Source organism: Panthera onca, chromosome X, assembly GCF_046562875.1.
Source record: "Panthera onca isolate mPanOnc1 chromosome X, mPanOnc1 haplotype 2, whole genome shotgun sequence".
NCBI lineage: Eukaryota > Metazoa > Chordata > Mammalia > Carnivora > Felidae > Panthera > Panthera onca.
In genome coordinates this window covers 117,014,666-117,031,456 of record NC_138357.1, presented here as the reverse complement: position 1 = coordinate 117,031,456, position 16,791 = coordinate 117,014,666, and the positions used below count along the sequence as shown (strand labels likewise).

Here is a 16,791-nt window from a genome sequence, read left to right as displayed (position 1 = left end):
AAGGGAAGGATAAATGCAGAGGTATTCGTGAAAGGACACAAAGCCTCAGGTGCACAAGATGAAACAGTCCTACAGATCTACAGTGCAGCACAGTGCCTGTGGTTTTTGTTCCGTTTTGTTTTATGGGGACATGAAAGTGCTTTACTACCAGAAGTTCACAAATGTGTGGCCAGCACACACCAGTGAGAATTCCAGGTCTTGGGGAGGGTGGAGGAGAAGGGGTGCCCAGGACTCAGAGCTAGGGACAGGGACAGAGCCCTTGGCCCACTCTCCTCACAGCTTCACGATGGGAGGGTTGGGGGAGACGGAGACCCGGCGGACCGGTGTGCGGCCCAGCTGTGGGTTTGAGACAAAGACCGCATAGCTCATAAAACATTGTCCTCTTTCATTTTTCACTTTTCCCTGCGCGACTGGGATGCCTGCCCAGCCCTTGGACACGTGGGTATCCCCTGCCCCATGAGGTCTCCGCCTTCCCCTCCCAGTGGGGCCGTTTGTGACAGGGAGAGGACCGGGGTCTGGGGAGCTGGAGTGGGTGGGGACAGGTAGGAGGCCTTTGGAGGCCCTGGGGTCTGGGAAGGTCCCTGCTCCTCACACCCCCCTTCCCTGGGTAAGGGTCTTTTGCTGAAAGGGCCCAAGGAAATGTTGGTGGGAATAACCCCAGAGGCCACAGCCCCTTCTCTGGGCAGCTTGGAGGTCACACTTGTGTAGACAGCAGCAGAGCCAGATAGTCAGCTTCTGGGCCACCGCACCCTCAGCAGCGTCCTCAGATCTGGATGTGGAAGGTGCTGAGGAAGTCGCGGGCCTTGGCAATCACGTCCTCAAGGTCCACAGAGTCCAGTTTACCATCCTTGTCTCCTTGTCCAGGTCGGCCTCCTCGATGATCTTGTCGCACACGAGCATCACCTCCTCCTCGTCCAACTCCGACTGGGTGAGCCCGGCCAGCTTCCGCTCCAGATCCTCCTTGCAGACGAAGTTGTAGGTGTTGAAGGAATAGTTTGCCTTGAGCTCCCGGAGAGCCAACTCGCAGAGCACAGAGGACATACCCACAAAGTCGCCGAAGGTGCGGTTCCCCCTGCCATCCTCAGTAAGAGCCTCTATGATCCTTTCCTTGAATGGGTCCTCCCGGAGCTCCGGCATCACGATGACGAGGCTCATCGGCACATGGACGACGGGGCTTTTCCGACAGTCCACTGGGACGGGCTGGGGGCCAGCTGGTAGAACCGTGCAATTGCGCGTGGAGCGTGAGGATGTCCTGCTCACCGAAGAAGGTGCAGTCCCGGTAGTGGTCCAGCTGCTCCTCCGTGGAGGTGATCTGCTTCTGCTGCCCAGGCGCCAGAGCCTGAGCCCCGCCCACTGCAGACCCACCCGGCAGCCCCCGCAGCACCGGGGGGGGGGGGGGGGGGGGGGGGGGGGGGGGCACGGCCCCACCTGTAGTTTAAAAGACCGCAGCATATATTTAAAATTTTACTAAGAGGGTAAATCTTCTATTATGGGTTCTTATCTCACACACACACACACACACAATAATAAAGTGAACAAGAGGAAACTTTTGGAAGTTATGGGTATGTTTATGGCATAGATTGTGGTGATATTTTCATGGCCATATACTTATCTCCAAACTCCTCAAGTTGTATATATTAAATACGCACAGCTTTTTGTATGTCAACCATAACTTAATTAACTGGTGGTGGAAGGTGGGGGTGGTTGAGTGATCAAAGGAGCACAAAGAGACACTGGACACCTGAAGGATAAGGAAAGGAGTGGCAGAGTGTGGGGGTAGTGGACACAGAAAGGAAGTGAGAGGATGCCAAAAACAAATGGTGTCTGTTGCTTTACCATTTGTCCAAGGTGTATCTTTTTTTTTTTAATTTTCTCATGTTTATTTATGTATTTTGAGAGAGAGACAGAGCATGAGCAGGGGAGGGGCAGAGAGATTCCCAGGCAGACTCGATTTCACGAACCCTGAGATCATGACCTGAGCTGAAATCAAGAACCTGAGACTTAACCCACTGAGCTACCCAGGTGCCCTTCCAAGGTGTATCTTAAAGCAGGAACAAGAAATAGAGTTTCTAAACTGAGATCTATGGATATATTCTCAGAAATCAGTGAAATCTTTGAAATTTCTTATTGCTGATGGGAATTCTCATTGCAATGGGAATCCTTTTTTTTTTCTTTTAACATTTTCTTAGGTCAAATTTATTCTTATTTAGTATAAATCACTTTTGAAGACTTGTACATTTTGTATCTGTACTAAACAGTGATATAAACAAATCTTTAGGCTACTGAAAATAAACTTAAAAAAAAATACAAAGCTCCCCATTCCCCACCCCCTCCTCAGTCCCTGGAAGCCACCATTCTATTTTCTGTCTCTACCCACTGATAATCTTTAACAGGTGCTTTAACAAGTTATGAAAACAAGAGTTTCTTCTGCAGCAAAAAATATATAGAATGGCTTCTTCGAGGACTTGTAAATAAGGAAGATAAAATAATATATATCCTCTGAGAAGTAAACTTTAACCTCAACACATAAATCTTCAATAAAGTCATGCTGAAGAGTGAGAATGCCCTCTAGGTTATGATTGGTCATCTCCTTTCTACCCTGGCTCTCTGTTCCAGCCATACTGGCCTTCTCTCTGTCTTAAATCATACCTGGCTCTTTTCCAACTCTTACTGAATGCATAAAACAATATCTGAACAAATGGTAAGGTATTCTTTGATGGAAACACTAACTATCATAAAAAGTCATTTTCCTAAAATTAATATATAATTCAGTAAAATATTCATTATGACCCCAACGAGAATTTTTAAGTACATATAAAGTTCATGTAAGTCCAAACACCCAATCCAATAAAATTATTAAAGAGAAGATTATAGTATATTTGGGAGGGCTTATCTTAGATATTAAACATGCTATAAAACCACTACCATCGAAATACTATAGTTTGGCACAGAAATGTTCAAATCGGGGTGCCCGGGTGGCTCAGTTGGTTGAACGCCCAACTCTTGATTTCAGCTCAGACCATGATCCCAGGGTCATGGGATCAAGCCCACATTGGGCTCCACTCTGAGTGTGGAGCCTACTTAAGATTCTCTCTCTCTCTCTCTCTCTCTCTCTCTCTCTCTCTCTCTCTCTCCCTCTGCCCCTCTCCCCTGCTCTCTCTCTCTCTCTCTAAAATTAAAACAAAATGTGCAAATGTGCAAATAAAGCAGCAGAGTGAAGTAGCAATCCCAGAAATAGATTCCAGTAAATACATTAAAATATAGGATAAAGGCAACATTCAAATTCAAGAGGAAAAGAATAGTGTATTTGTTAAATGGTACTGGCACATCTGTCTATATAGGTTAAAGAAAATAAAATTGAATCCCTAGCTCACACCATATCCAAAACTAAATTCCAAATGGATTTAAGATTTAAATGTAAAAAACAGTAATGATAAAAACCAAACAAAACCAAAACCAAAAACAACAACAACAACAACAAAAAATAGAGTAAAACCCACAGAATGAAATCTCCCTATTGGACATTACTGCCATTAATCTCCTCAGCAATCTCAAAAATCCTTTGGAAAGCCCTGCTGTTGACATCACCATGGCCATGGGGAGACCTTCTGTTCATCTCCATAAGATACCAGTCATCATCAGAATTCAATGCTTGGGGCGCCTGGGTGGCTCAGTCAGTTAAGTGTCCAACTTCAGCTCAGGTCATGATCTCGTGGTTTGTGAGTTTGAGCTCTACATCAGACCTTGCACTGATAGCATGGCGCCTGCTTCAGATTCTCTGTCTCCTCTCTGTGCCCCTCCCCTGCTAGCGCAACATCTCTCTCTCTCTCTCTCTCTCTCAAAAATAAACATTTAAAAATTTAAAAAAATGAATTAAAAGCTTGATGAGCTATTTTTAAAGGGTGATGTCTATCATGTAAAGCAGTTCTTCATTGTCTTTATATTTAATGACACTACTTCTTTGGAAGGGTGTTGCTTAGAAAGATTTAACTTCCCCAGAGAGGGGATGTGCTGAACATTTCCAGGTAGGACGGGGACCAGCAATTCCTGAGACTACTGCAAAACATCTGATGTCCTCTTTCACACTCTCCCAAGACCTGAAGCAAAATTAGCCTGGAAAATCTTGTCTATGTCCTTCTTCCAAAAGAGCAGGATTTGTCAACTTTGCCCAGAGGGGTAGAAGAGCTCCCATTCTACACGCCCCCTCTTTGTTTTAACCAATAGAATATTAGTACACATGACACAAGCAGAGACTTGAAATTTGCTTGCATTGTTGAGCATGCCTCTGCCACTGCCAGGAGCCAAGTTGTCCTACATAACTGCTAACCATTTAGCTCTAGTCCCACGATGAGCCACACGGAGAATTCACCGCAGCCAACTCTCAGAACAAGAGCATAAAGCACAGCTTCCCCTGCTGAACCATGAGCAACATAAATGCCGCTAAGTTAATATGCCACTAAGATTTTGTGATCATTCATGACAGAGCTATAGCTGCCTGCTAAATACAGTTAAGATGTTTAAGTTAACATGCACAGACTTAAGGTATGGGAACAGTTAATATTCAGAGGTTCTTGTCAGAAAAGCCCATATTGGAATTTTTCTCTTATATCTGACTCAAAAGTTGAAGAGACATGCTAGCTAGTTATATATTCAACCACAATATATGTTATTTCTTCCACGTGACTACTGCTTACAATGATAACGTGATAAATCTTTCCCAAATCTTCATTAAGACTTTAGCCCTTGGGTATTGAGGAGGGCACCTTTTGGGATGAGCACTGGGTGTTGTATGGAAACCAATTTGACAGTAAATTTCATATATTAAAAAAAAAAAAAAAAAAAAAAAAAAAGACTTTAGCCCAGTAAAGAAGGGCGAGAGTAAACAGAGCATTTTAATCCCATGGGAGGAATATTATACAAGAAACACACAGCACCATATAAGGATATTATACGAGAATACAGAGTGTCATACTTGATGAAGACCTAGGGAACCTAAGAAGTCTGAATGAGGAGGCATCTAAGTTGAGACCTGAAGGATGAAGAGCAGCTCCGAGGCTGACAAGGGCGTAGGAAAGCAGAGGTCAGTGATCAGGGGCCAACTTTGCAAGACGCAGAGATAAATGAGCATATGGCATATTGCAAGATTTGAGGTACTATCGTCCGAAGAAAATAAGTGGGGAAAGGGGAATAGGAAAGTAAAAGAGAGAACAGTTCCAGATCTAATATTTCTTCTCTTTTCCTCAATATGCCTCTTCTGTGAAGGGCAGAACATTATGTATTTGGTATCTAAAGCACATTTTTTTCTTTCATGACTATTCCTTTATATGCAATCCCAAATAGGTTCTTGATCTCGGGAAAATTACTGAGGTTTATTCATACTAAAGTGTGATTGGCTGAGAAGGTTAAAAGAGCAATCACCCCAGGTATGTGCACTGCAATAAGCTGCCAAAACACTAGACTAAGAATATAATTTCAGGCATCAACCAAATGGTGACAGATTGAGATCTGCCTTTCACCATTACATCTAGCCTTTTCTGAGAGACCGAAAGTAATCCACCCTTCCTTTTAAGATGTACAGTTGGTTCTCATTATCTGTAGGCGTTATGTTCTATAAAGTAGCCATGAATACTTGAATACTGTGTTAATGAATACTGAACATTGCTCCTGGAGGTAATAAAGGATTGGGTTCCTCTAATTATAACATTTTCATCAACCAGTCAATACGTAACCTTATTTTATGTGTGCTTCTGTTTAAAGCTCCTGTTGCATGAGTTCAATGTTAATGAATCAATAATACCTACTAAATAAAGTGTCTTTAAACAGAAGCACACATATAGGAACATTAGACAGCATGTCAGCACTATACCTGGGGGCCATTTTCAACAGCAAAATTGCCAACACAGAGCACAAAAATATGAAAACTGTACTACTAAACAAACCACAGGGGGGCACCTGGGTGGCTCAGTCGGTTGAACGTCCGACTTCGGCTCAGGTCATGATCTCTTGGTTCGTGGGTTCGAGCCCCCAGATCAGGCTCTGTGCTAAGAGCTTAGAACCTGGAGCCTGTTTCAGATTCCGTGTCTCCCTCTCTCTCTCTCTGCCCCTCCCCAGCTTGCTCTCTGCCTCTCTCTCAAAAAATAAACAAAAAACCAATACAAAAAATTAAAAAAAAAAAAAAAAAACACACAGAAAGGACACTTATTCACAGTAGAAGAGCTGAAACAAAAAGGCGGAGCGTTGCCTTTTTCGACCTCAGCTGGGAATGTGTGTCAGGTAACTAAAATTTTCTGCTTCTCCGTGCATGGCTGAGAATTACCACTAAAGTCTTGCAAGTATTGATTTGGGTTTATAAATAAGATTCAGCAAGTGGTGAATTTGAAAATTGAATCTGCAAATAATGAGGATCGACTGTACAGGAACAACACATTTTTTACCCTTTCTGCCATATCCTCTGTTTACATACTGAGGAAGCATTCTCTAGGACCCACATGCACAGCTCTTCCCACTTGCATTACCATGTAGTGCTGTTCCCTGCAATCCAAATCCTCTTACTACACACTGTATAAATGAGAGTCCTAGGACCTTCTCTTGGTTACATGTGGAAATTGCTTGCATTTTGTGAATGTTTATGCATGTCCACCAACACAAACAAGGCCTTATACATAATTCTTACATATGCATGTGCATTCTCAAGACGTTTAAATGACTATAATTTATTATTCTGGGACCGGAATATGTCTTTGAACACAGTGCTGTTTTCTCACTTTTAGAGAGGGATAACTTGTCCCCTTTGGATAAGGAAATAGCTCATTATTCAGTCAGTATGTGCTTCAGAAATGTTGTCAGACATCATGCTGGATTGTTCTATCAACTTTTTATGCCGGGGATTAAGTTCTCCAAAATCTCCCTTTCTGTGTGGTTCTTTTTGTTCTTGTTTTTGTTTTTTTTTTAATTTTTTTAACTTTTATTCATTTTTGAGAGACAGCACAAGCAGGGATGACGCACAGAGAAGGGGAGACACAGAATCTGAAGCAGGCTCAAGGCTCCGAGCTGTCAGTACAGAGCCCAACCTGGGGCTTGAACTCATGAACCGCAAGATCATGACCTGAGCCAAAGTCAGACGCTTAACTGACTAAGCCACCCAGGCGCCCCTCTGCATGGTTCTAAGTTAAACAAAAGGTGAGCTTGTACAAGATTTAGAAGGCAGAAGGAAGCAGCAGCCATTACGCTCTGAGGTCACAGGTGGTTAGAGGTAGTGAGACACAGATACAGGTGTGAGCATGTTCCGGCTGGTCCTCACTCTCTTCACTTCCACCCCTCCAGCTCTCTGGCCCCTGCTGACTGACAGCAATCCCAGGCCCACCACCACATAATTCTCTGCAATTTGCAGAGGCAGTGGCCACAAAGAGCCAACAGCTTGCCATGACTACTCTACCAGCTCCCATTTCTGATCTGACTGCAGACACTGGATGTGCCAAGCGCCAGGGTTTCCTTGGAAGCTCTGACTCATTCGTTGATGCCAGGGCTAGTTAGTGACCTTCCCACAACCCTTCAGCTCCCGGCTGCCACTGCCCAATGTTTGCTTCCCCAGCTCCTCTCCCACTGCCGAGATCTAATTCTTATAATAGATTTCTTCTTCCATAATACTCATCGTGGTTCTGCTACCCTGACTCATACCGTTATCTGCTTGGATTTCTCCTATTTCAGTGCCAGGCTGTAAAAAGCATGTAACAGACACTCCTGTGGACAAACTAAGCCACAGAGCTAGAACAATGATCCCTCCTGCTTGTAGAGTGCTGTTAAGAGGCCACATGGCCTCTCATGCATCATGCGGGAACTGGCTGAGTGCCCCGCGTTGCGACTCCTATTCACTGTGCCTTGAATACAGTCACTCCTTACGTTTGTATGACTCCTAGCAACCTACAAGGTGCTTTCGTGTGCATATTCCAGGAACTACCAATACAGGAAAGAGTTGGACTTGGTTTCCCCATTTTACAGATGAGGAAACTAAGAAAGGTTAAGGTCATGGGGTTAGTAAGCGGCAGAGTTAATGCTCAAACTCAAGCCTTCCAGAGGAATTTTTTTTATTTCACTGAGGAGACTCAACCATAAAACTGAACATAAAATATTTAAGTGGGCACCTGTTGCTAATGGCTAATACTTTTAAAGCAACAAATTTTCCCTAAGACAGTTGCTCCTTCAATGATTTAATTTATGCCCTGCCATTAGCCATCTCCATTAGAAAGAAAAATTACAGACACTTCGAGCAGGGCAAATAGAACAAAACTGAACCTCAGAAAATTTTATGGGCCAAAAGAGACCTGAGTAATTTTCTAACATAGTGGTCACCTTTTGAAAATAAAGAGAGCCGGGGCGCCTGGGTGGCGCAGTCGGTTAAGCGTCCGACTTCAGCCAGGTCACGATCTCGCGGTCCGTGAGTTCGAGCCCCGTGTCAGGCTCTGGGCTGATGGCTCGGAGCCTGGAGCCTGTTTCCGATTCTGTGTCTCCCTCTCTCTCTGCCCCTCCCCCGTTCATGCTATGTCTCTCTCTGTCCCAAAAATAAATAAAAAAACGTTGAAAAAAAAAAAAAGAAAATAAAGAGAGCCTTGTCTCAGACTTCCTTGCTCCTCCCAGTATGGCCCCGAGGCCAGCAGCATCGGCATCAGCTGGAAGCTTGTTAGAAATTCAGAATCTCAGGTCTTATTCCAGGCCTAGTGAACCAGAACCTCTAAGGGATGAGATCCAGGAAGCTGTGTTTTAAAACCCCTCCTTGTCTTAAGAACCACTACATTTTGAGATCCAGTGGGCCAAGTGACTTATCCAAGATCACATAATTAACTTGCAACCAATCCAACTCTTCTAATTTATAAATCCAATGTTTTTTCCATTATATCAAATAGCAAATAAATATCAACATTACCTGTCACTGCCCATTCACCATTTCCCCAGGCAGATCATAGCTGAAAGCATTTATTTTTGTATTATACCATGACTATAACAAACAAGGCCCACAAAATAATACTTTATACAAATCTTTTTGTCTCATAAAATCCCGTAGACATCGGTTTTGAAATAAACTGTAAGGTATTCTCCTCTGGCCATAACAATCTACCGTTTACTCTCTCTTCTGTATTGACTTGTCATTTGCTTGAAGCTGATAAGTAGTTACACTTTGGTCCCCACCTTGGGGAGGTGTAATAAGAATAATCATGATGTTGGAAAAATCTTAAAGTTTCTAAACCAGAACCCCAAGTTATTCTGCTGATTCGTCTCTTTAGGAAGCCTGCACTCCCAAATGCAAAAGAGCTACTCCCACTTTATTTAAATAGCTGGCCCAGTCTTCTCCAAAGTTTTCCACACAGGCCTAAGATAACATCTGCCATGGAACTTGAAATATTTCCAGTCTTTGGGTGCTATTCTATTATTGCAAACCATTTTATAAGTTGCCCTGATCAGGTTTTTATGTTATTCCAGAGAAGGCTCACCTGGTGGCACATAGGGGAGAGATGAAATTTGTGTCAGGTGCCCCTGAACTGACCTTTATTTTGAAAGTTGGTAATTTTTTGTACCAATGGTGCTCAGAAGAGACCTCCTGGAGTGAAGCTCTGCGCAGAGCTGCCTGGAGTGTCAGAGCAAAGGACACAAGTAGGGAGTTCTCTCTTATGGAGATCCCAGTGTGCTGCTTGCTCACCAGATCGCTGTTCTTTGGAGACCCTTCTCTGAAGGAAAACACTTCACAAATAGCATCAGGAGAAAGCACGGAACAGTTGGCAAAGTAATGGCCTGAATGAAAATTCAGAAACTTTAAAGACTACCTCAGTACCTGCCCCTCCTACATCCCTATAGATCTCAGAGAATCATTAGATTTTAACCATTGCCATCTATTATTTGTGTCCTTCTTCAGAATGCCAAAGTTAGGATTTCAGCATAAGTTGATTTAGTCATTTTTGTCTGGAGACTCCACAAAGCAAGACCATTTCTTTCTCTTTTTTTAATGTTTATTTATACATTTTGAGAGAGAGTGTGCGAGCAAAGGAGAGGCAAAGACAGAGAGAGAGAGAGAGAGAGAGAGAGAGAGAGAGAGAATCCCAAGCAGGCTCTGCGCTGTCAGAGCAGAGCTGGACTCGGAGCTCGATCCCATGAACCGTGAGATCATGACCTGAGCTGAAATCAAGAGTTGGATGCTTAACCGACTGAGCCACCCAGATGCCCCAAGACCATTTCTGTTCCCTCACCATAATTCTTTTTATGTAACATTTTCCAACGTTGACAGTTTTCAAAAAAATATTAACAGTAGAACAAACACTTGTGTCAAACAGAGTCTTATGACTGAACAAACAAAACAGAAAAAATTATAAGCTTAATTCAGAAGCAGTAAGGCATATAAAAACGAATCTTGAAATGATATCCAAGTAAACTCCCACGTGTAATAGTTGAAAGTTTCCACTAATTAGTTTCCTGACCTTGGGTGAGTTACTCATCTTTTCTGGGGACAATAATATATCAGCCTTACTTTTATAATTTATTGTGACACAATATGGTATATGCGAAATGTTCTAAACTATAGTACTATAGTACTAAATAGTACTATACCCAGAACATCTGGGTATATAGTGACTTATTAGTATACCTCTGAAAACCATGATGTTCTCATTTATGTAACCTCAACATTAAGCTAGGGTGCACCCATGTTCTTTGGAAGAATTGGACAAATTTTACTGGTACTGCAAACTACCATTTTTTGCTGTCACCAAAACTGAATTTATTTTAAAAGTCACATTATTATGCTTCCAAACAAGAGGATCAGAGTTCCATTTCTTTCACTCCATACCTAGCACTACCTAATAAAAACTTAAAAACATAGTAAAACCATTTTTACCTCTTTTCATTTCATGCATATATGATGGATCCAAAGGGAGACGATGCCATTCCTTGTGGGAACAGAAAACACAGTAATAAGCCTCCATGTTCATCCAGCTAGCATGTCCTGCATCTTTGGCAAGGATCTTTGGTTTATATGTACACTGATTTGCTCCTTTACTGGACACTACAAACATTAATTTATTGTAATTTTGAGTTAGAAGGAAGTGCAGTGACCATTTATATCTGTAATCCTCTCATTTCAGCACTGCAGGAACAAGGCACAGAAAAGTGATGAGACTTGCCCAAAGCAACACAACTAGTCTCTGGCAGAGCCCAACTCAACTAATTCTACAAACCACGAGGGGAAAGGCATGGAAAGGTACTTATTTTGGTCAGCCATACTTCTAAGTTCAGCTGTTTGTTTTTAATCAGGAATACCCTGAAGAAGGCTTAATCTCACTAGTAAGAACCTTCACAACTGGTTCTTTTTATATATACATATATTTATTTTTGAGCAAGAGAGACAAAGCACGGGTGGGGAGGGGCAAAGGGAGAGAGGGAAACACAGAAGCCAAAGCAGTCTCCAGACTCTGAGCTGTCAGCACAAAGCCCAAACCGGGGCTCGAACTCATGAACCATGAGATCATGACCTGAGCCAAAGTTGTATGCACAATGACTAGGCCACCCAGGCACCCCAGTCACTCATGATTCCTAAAATTTTTTTTTAATGTTTATTTTTGAGAGAGAGAGAGAGCAGGGGAGGGGCAGAGAGAGAGAGAGAGAGAGAGAGAGAGAGAGAGAGAGAATCTCAAGCAGGCCCCACACTGTCAGTTGCAGAGCCCAATGGGGGGCTTGAACTCACAAACTGTGAGATCATGACTTGAGCTGAAATCAAGAGTCTGACGCTTAACCGACTGAGCCACCCAGGTGCCCTGATTCTTAAACTTCTGTTGCTTAGTGCTGAGTTGCAGCACTGCCAGCTTATCTGCCAAAGGAATGCTTTTTGGCCACCTGTCTCTAGTAAAAAGCAATGCATATTTCAAAACTTTCCATTTTCCTCCTTCTTCTCAGCAGACAATTCTTTAAATCTTTTAAACCTTTAAATCCTCCAGGAAAACCTGGGAAGGGGGGCAGCAATGTTAATAGCAGATGTTCCAGGGTTCCTGGGTTGAAATCCGGACTTTGCTCTTGACTCTGTGATAGGATAATTCTTGGAGCTTTTGGAAGATTCCCTCCACATTTCCTGGCCATTCTTGAACCTTTCCTGCTTAAGTGGATGAATCTTGGTCAAAGGGAAGAGATGATATAGCAAAAGAGCATTAAAAAAAAAAGCGCTTTTCAATTTCAGAAGTTCAGGTTTTATAGCCACAGAGTCCTAGGCTTTGAAGGACTCAAGGAATGGATAAAACATAATGATTTAAGAGTGAAATTAAAAATACTCTTGGGATCTCAAAGACCTGATGTTGAGTGAAAAAAGGCCAGACACAAGAGTATATACTATATGATTCCATTGATATGCAGTTCTAAATCAGGCTAAAACTAATATATACTGATAAAAATTAGGAAAGTGGTTGGGAATGGGTTGACTGGAAAGGGGCATGAGGGAAGTTTCTGGGGGTGATGAAAATGTTCCCTATCTTAATATGGGTGTGAGTAACATACTTATAAACATTGGACAAATCTTACTGAATTTCATAATTATGATCTATACATTTTAATGTGTATGCAAATTATACCCCAATAAAAAATGTTTAAATAAAAGATTCCTTGAGATGTAAATAAAGAAAGAACCAGTAGGGAAGTAAATACAGCTTATGTACTGGGGATGAACATGTTCTCTGAAAGGGGGAGAGTCTCTATGTCCTGTGCCTGCCCCTCTCTGAAGGACAATTAGAGGAAAGGAGAGGACAGAAACCACAAGATGAGTTTGGGGAATCTGAGAGCAAAGGTGACCTTGCCCTACTTTTCCAGGGCAGAACCTTGTAAAGTGGCAAGACTCCAGAGTAAAAAAGGCTATGTGGAATGTCTGGGCAGATGCTGCAAGAACAACAGAACATTCTCTTTGTAACCAAGAGCAGTTGAGACATGGCATTGAGAGCTAGGGCCCCTGGAAAGTCTTCATTAAAAACCACCACACTGTAAAAGATGGGTTGAATCTAAACAGAATGGCCCAAAAATAGACACATAGATCAATAGAACAGAACAGAAAACCCAGAAATAAGCCCACAATTATACAGCCAATTAATCCCCAACAAAGGAATAAAGAATATACAATGGGAAAAAGACAATCTCTTCACCAAATGGTATTGGGAAAGCTGGACAGTTATATGCAAAAGAATGAAACTGGACCACTCTCATGTATCATACACAAAAATAAACTAAAAAAATGCTTTAAAGAATTAAATGTGAGACCTGAAACGACAAAAATCTTAGAAAACAAAACAGACAATATTTTCACTGACATTGGCTGTAGCAACATTTTTCTAGATATGTCTCCTGAAGCAAGGGAAATGAAAGCAAAAACAAACTATTGGGATGACAAATAAAAATAAAAAGTTTCTGAACAGCAAAGGAAACAATAAAACTAAAAGGCAACCTACTAAATGGAAGAAGATATTTGCAAATGACATATCCGAAAAAGAGTTAGTATCCAAAATATATAAAGAACTTATACAACTGAACACCAAAAAAACACAAATAATCCGATTAAAAATTGGGGAGGGGCTCCTGGGTGGCTCAGTCGGTTAAATGTCCAACTCTTGATTTTGGCTCATGATCTCATGGTTGTGAGATCAAGCTCCAGGTCAGGCTCTGAGCTGAATGCGGACCCTGCTTGGAATTTTCTCTCTCTCTCTCCCTCTCTCTTTGCCCCTCCCCCACTCATGCTCTCTGTCTCAAAATAAATAAATAAGACTTTTTAAAAAATTAAAAATGGGCAAAAGACATGAATAGACATTTCTCCAAAGAAGACATACTGATGGCCAATGGACGTATGAAAAGATGCTCAACATCACTCATCATCAGGGAAATGAAAATCAAAACTACAAGGAGAGGTCCCCTCACACCTGTCAGAATGGCTAAAATCAAAAACACAAGAAACAATTGTTGGTGAGGATGTGGAGAAAAAGGAACCCTGGTACACTGTTGGTGGGAATGCAAACTGGTGCAGCCACTGTGGAAAATAGTATGGAGGTTCCTCAAAAAGTTAAAAATAGAACTACCTTATGATCCAGTAATTGTACTACTGGGTATTTACTAAAAAAATACAAAAACACTAATTCAAAGGGATACATGCACCTCTATGTTTATGCCAGCACTATGTACAATAGCCAAATTATGGAAGCAGCCCAACTGTCCACTGATAGATGAATGCATAAAGAAGAAGTGATATGTATGTACAACGAAATATTATTCAGCCATAAAAAGGAATGAGATTTTGCCATTTGCAACATGGATGGAACTAAAGAATATGATGCTAAGTGAAATAAGTTAGTTAGAGAAAGACAAATAGTTTATGATTACACTCATAGGTGGAATTTAAGAAACAAAACAAGCAACCGAAGGGGAAAGAAAAAGAGGAACAAACCAAGAAAAAGACTCTTAACTACAGAGAACAAACTGATGGTTACCAGAGGGGAGGAAGATTGGGGGATAGGTGAAATAGGTGAGGGGGATTAAAGAGTACACTGAACACGATGAACACTGAGTAATGTATAGAATTGTTGAATCTCTATATTATACACTGGAAACTAATATAACACTGTATGTTAACTACACTTGAATTAAAATTAAAAACTTAATTTAAAAAATGGGTTGAACCTCTGCTACTTAAATAATTTCTTTGCTTTCTTTTGTCTCCCAATTTTCTTGCAGTAATATTGACAAAAATTGTATGTACATATACACTGTAAAATGATTATCACAGTCAAACTAAGTAACATATCCATCATCTCACATAGCTCTAAAGTGTAGTTCAAGTCCGATGTTTCCTGATTTTCTGGCTGAATGATCTATCTTTCGTAGAAAGTAAAGTACTGAAGTCCTCTACAATTATTGCACTGCTGTCTATTTCTCCCTTCAGATCTGTCAGTATTTGCTTAATACATTTCGGTATGCCAAATGCTGGCTGTATATATATGTACAATTGTTACATCTTCTTGATAAACTGACCCCCTTATCATTACATAATGACCTGCTTTGTCTCGTTATAATTTTTGACTCAAGGTCTGTTTTGTCTGATATAAGTATAGCTACCCCTGCTCTCATTTGATTTCCATTTGCATGCAACATGTCTTCTATCCCTCATTTCAGCCTATGTGTACCCCCATACTCACTGCAGCATTGACAATAGCTAAGATAGGGAAATAACCTAACTGTCCACTGATAGATGAATGGATATGGAAATTGTGGTATATATGTATACCATGGAATAAAAAATAAAACTGAGCTCATAGATACAGAGGACAGATTGGTCATTGCCAAAGGCAAGGGGCAGGATGGGGGTGAAATGAGTGAAGTGGGTCAAAACATACAGACTTCCAGTTATAGGGGCACCTGGGTGGCTCAGTTGGTTAAATGGCCAACTTTGGCTCAGGTCATGATCTCACAGTCCATGAGGTTGAGCCCCACGTCAGGCTTTATGCTGACAGCTCAGAGCATTGAGTTGCTTTCGATTCTGTGTCTCCCTCTCTCTCTGCCCCTCCCCTGCTCACACTCTGTCTCTCTCTCTCTCAAAAATGAATAAACATTAAAAACAATTTTTTTAAAAAAACAAACTTCCAGTTATAAAATAAATTAGGCATGGGGATATAATATACAGCATGGCTACTATAGTTAACAATACTGTACTGCACATCTGAAAGTTGCTAAAGGAATAAATCTTAAATGTTCTCATCACAAGAAAATCTGTAACCACATGTGGTGACAGATGTTAACTAGATTTATTGTGGTGATCATCTGCAATATATACAAATATTAAATCATTATGCTGTCCACCTGAAACTAATATAATGTTGTATGTCAATCATACCTCAATTAAAAAAATAAAATAAAGGGGCGCCTGGGTGGCTCAGTGGGTTGAGCATCCCACTTCAGCTCAGGTCATGATCTCACAGTTCATGAGTTCGAGCCCCGCATCAGGCTCTGTGCTGACAACTTGGAGCTTGGAGCCTGCTTCGCATTCTGTGTGTGTCTTTCTCTCTGCTCCTTCCCTGCTCACATGCTGTCTCTCTCTCAAAAATAAATAAATAAATAAATAAATAAATAAATAAATAAATAAATATTTTTAAAATAAAATAAAATAAATGAAATGAAATCATAAAAAAAGAGCAAGGGCAGAAAACAAATAAGCAGCTGTTTTATCACTGTCAATTGGAGGAGACAAAAACAATAACATCAATAAATGATTGCTGAGCTGTGTTCCTATTAACATTTCAATATTCAATCAGGCACTTCTCATGGAAAATAAAAACTTTTTATTTGTTCATTTTTTATTTTAGAGAGAGTGCACACATGAGAGGGGGAGAGGGGTGGCAGGGGAGAGAGAGAAAATATCTTAAGCAGGCTCCACGTTCAGTGCAGAGCCCAATGTGGGCCTCGATCCCACCACCCTGGGATCATGACCTGAACCGAAATCAAGAGTTAGAGGCTCAACCAAATGAGCCAGCCAGGTGCCCCAAGAAAAACTATTTAATTGGTATTTTATATTTGGAAGATAACCTGTGCCACTGAGTGGGAGATCAGTGTGTCTTAGTGGTAGATGACATAGAATTTGATCAAACATCTAAACAAATTATATTTCTAAGTTCTTGTACTCTGCATCTGAAAAGATAGAAAAACATATCCAGATAGACATGCACGTTTCTTACCACGTGCTTCTGAGAGTATTTCATAGCATTATTTTATATAAAGGGAAGAATGAATAGTTCT

The 16,791-nt window shown here is 41.3% G+C and overlaps 1 long non-coding RNA gene and 1 pseudogene across 1 annotated transcript in view; both read right to left on the bottom strand.

The window, feature by feature from the left end:
* LOC145713946 (uncharacterized) overlaps nt 1-16,791 on the bottom strand; it is a 228,598-nt gene that overhangs the window by 114,603 nt on the left and 97,204 nt on the right. The window lies entirely within an intron of this gene.
* LOC145714424 (calcium and integrin-binding family member 2 pseudogene) lies at nt 764-7,424 on the bottom strand (annotated as a pseudogene).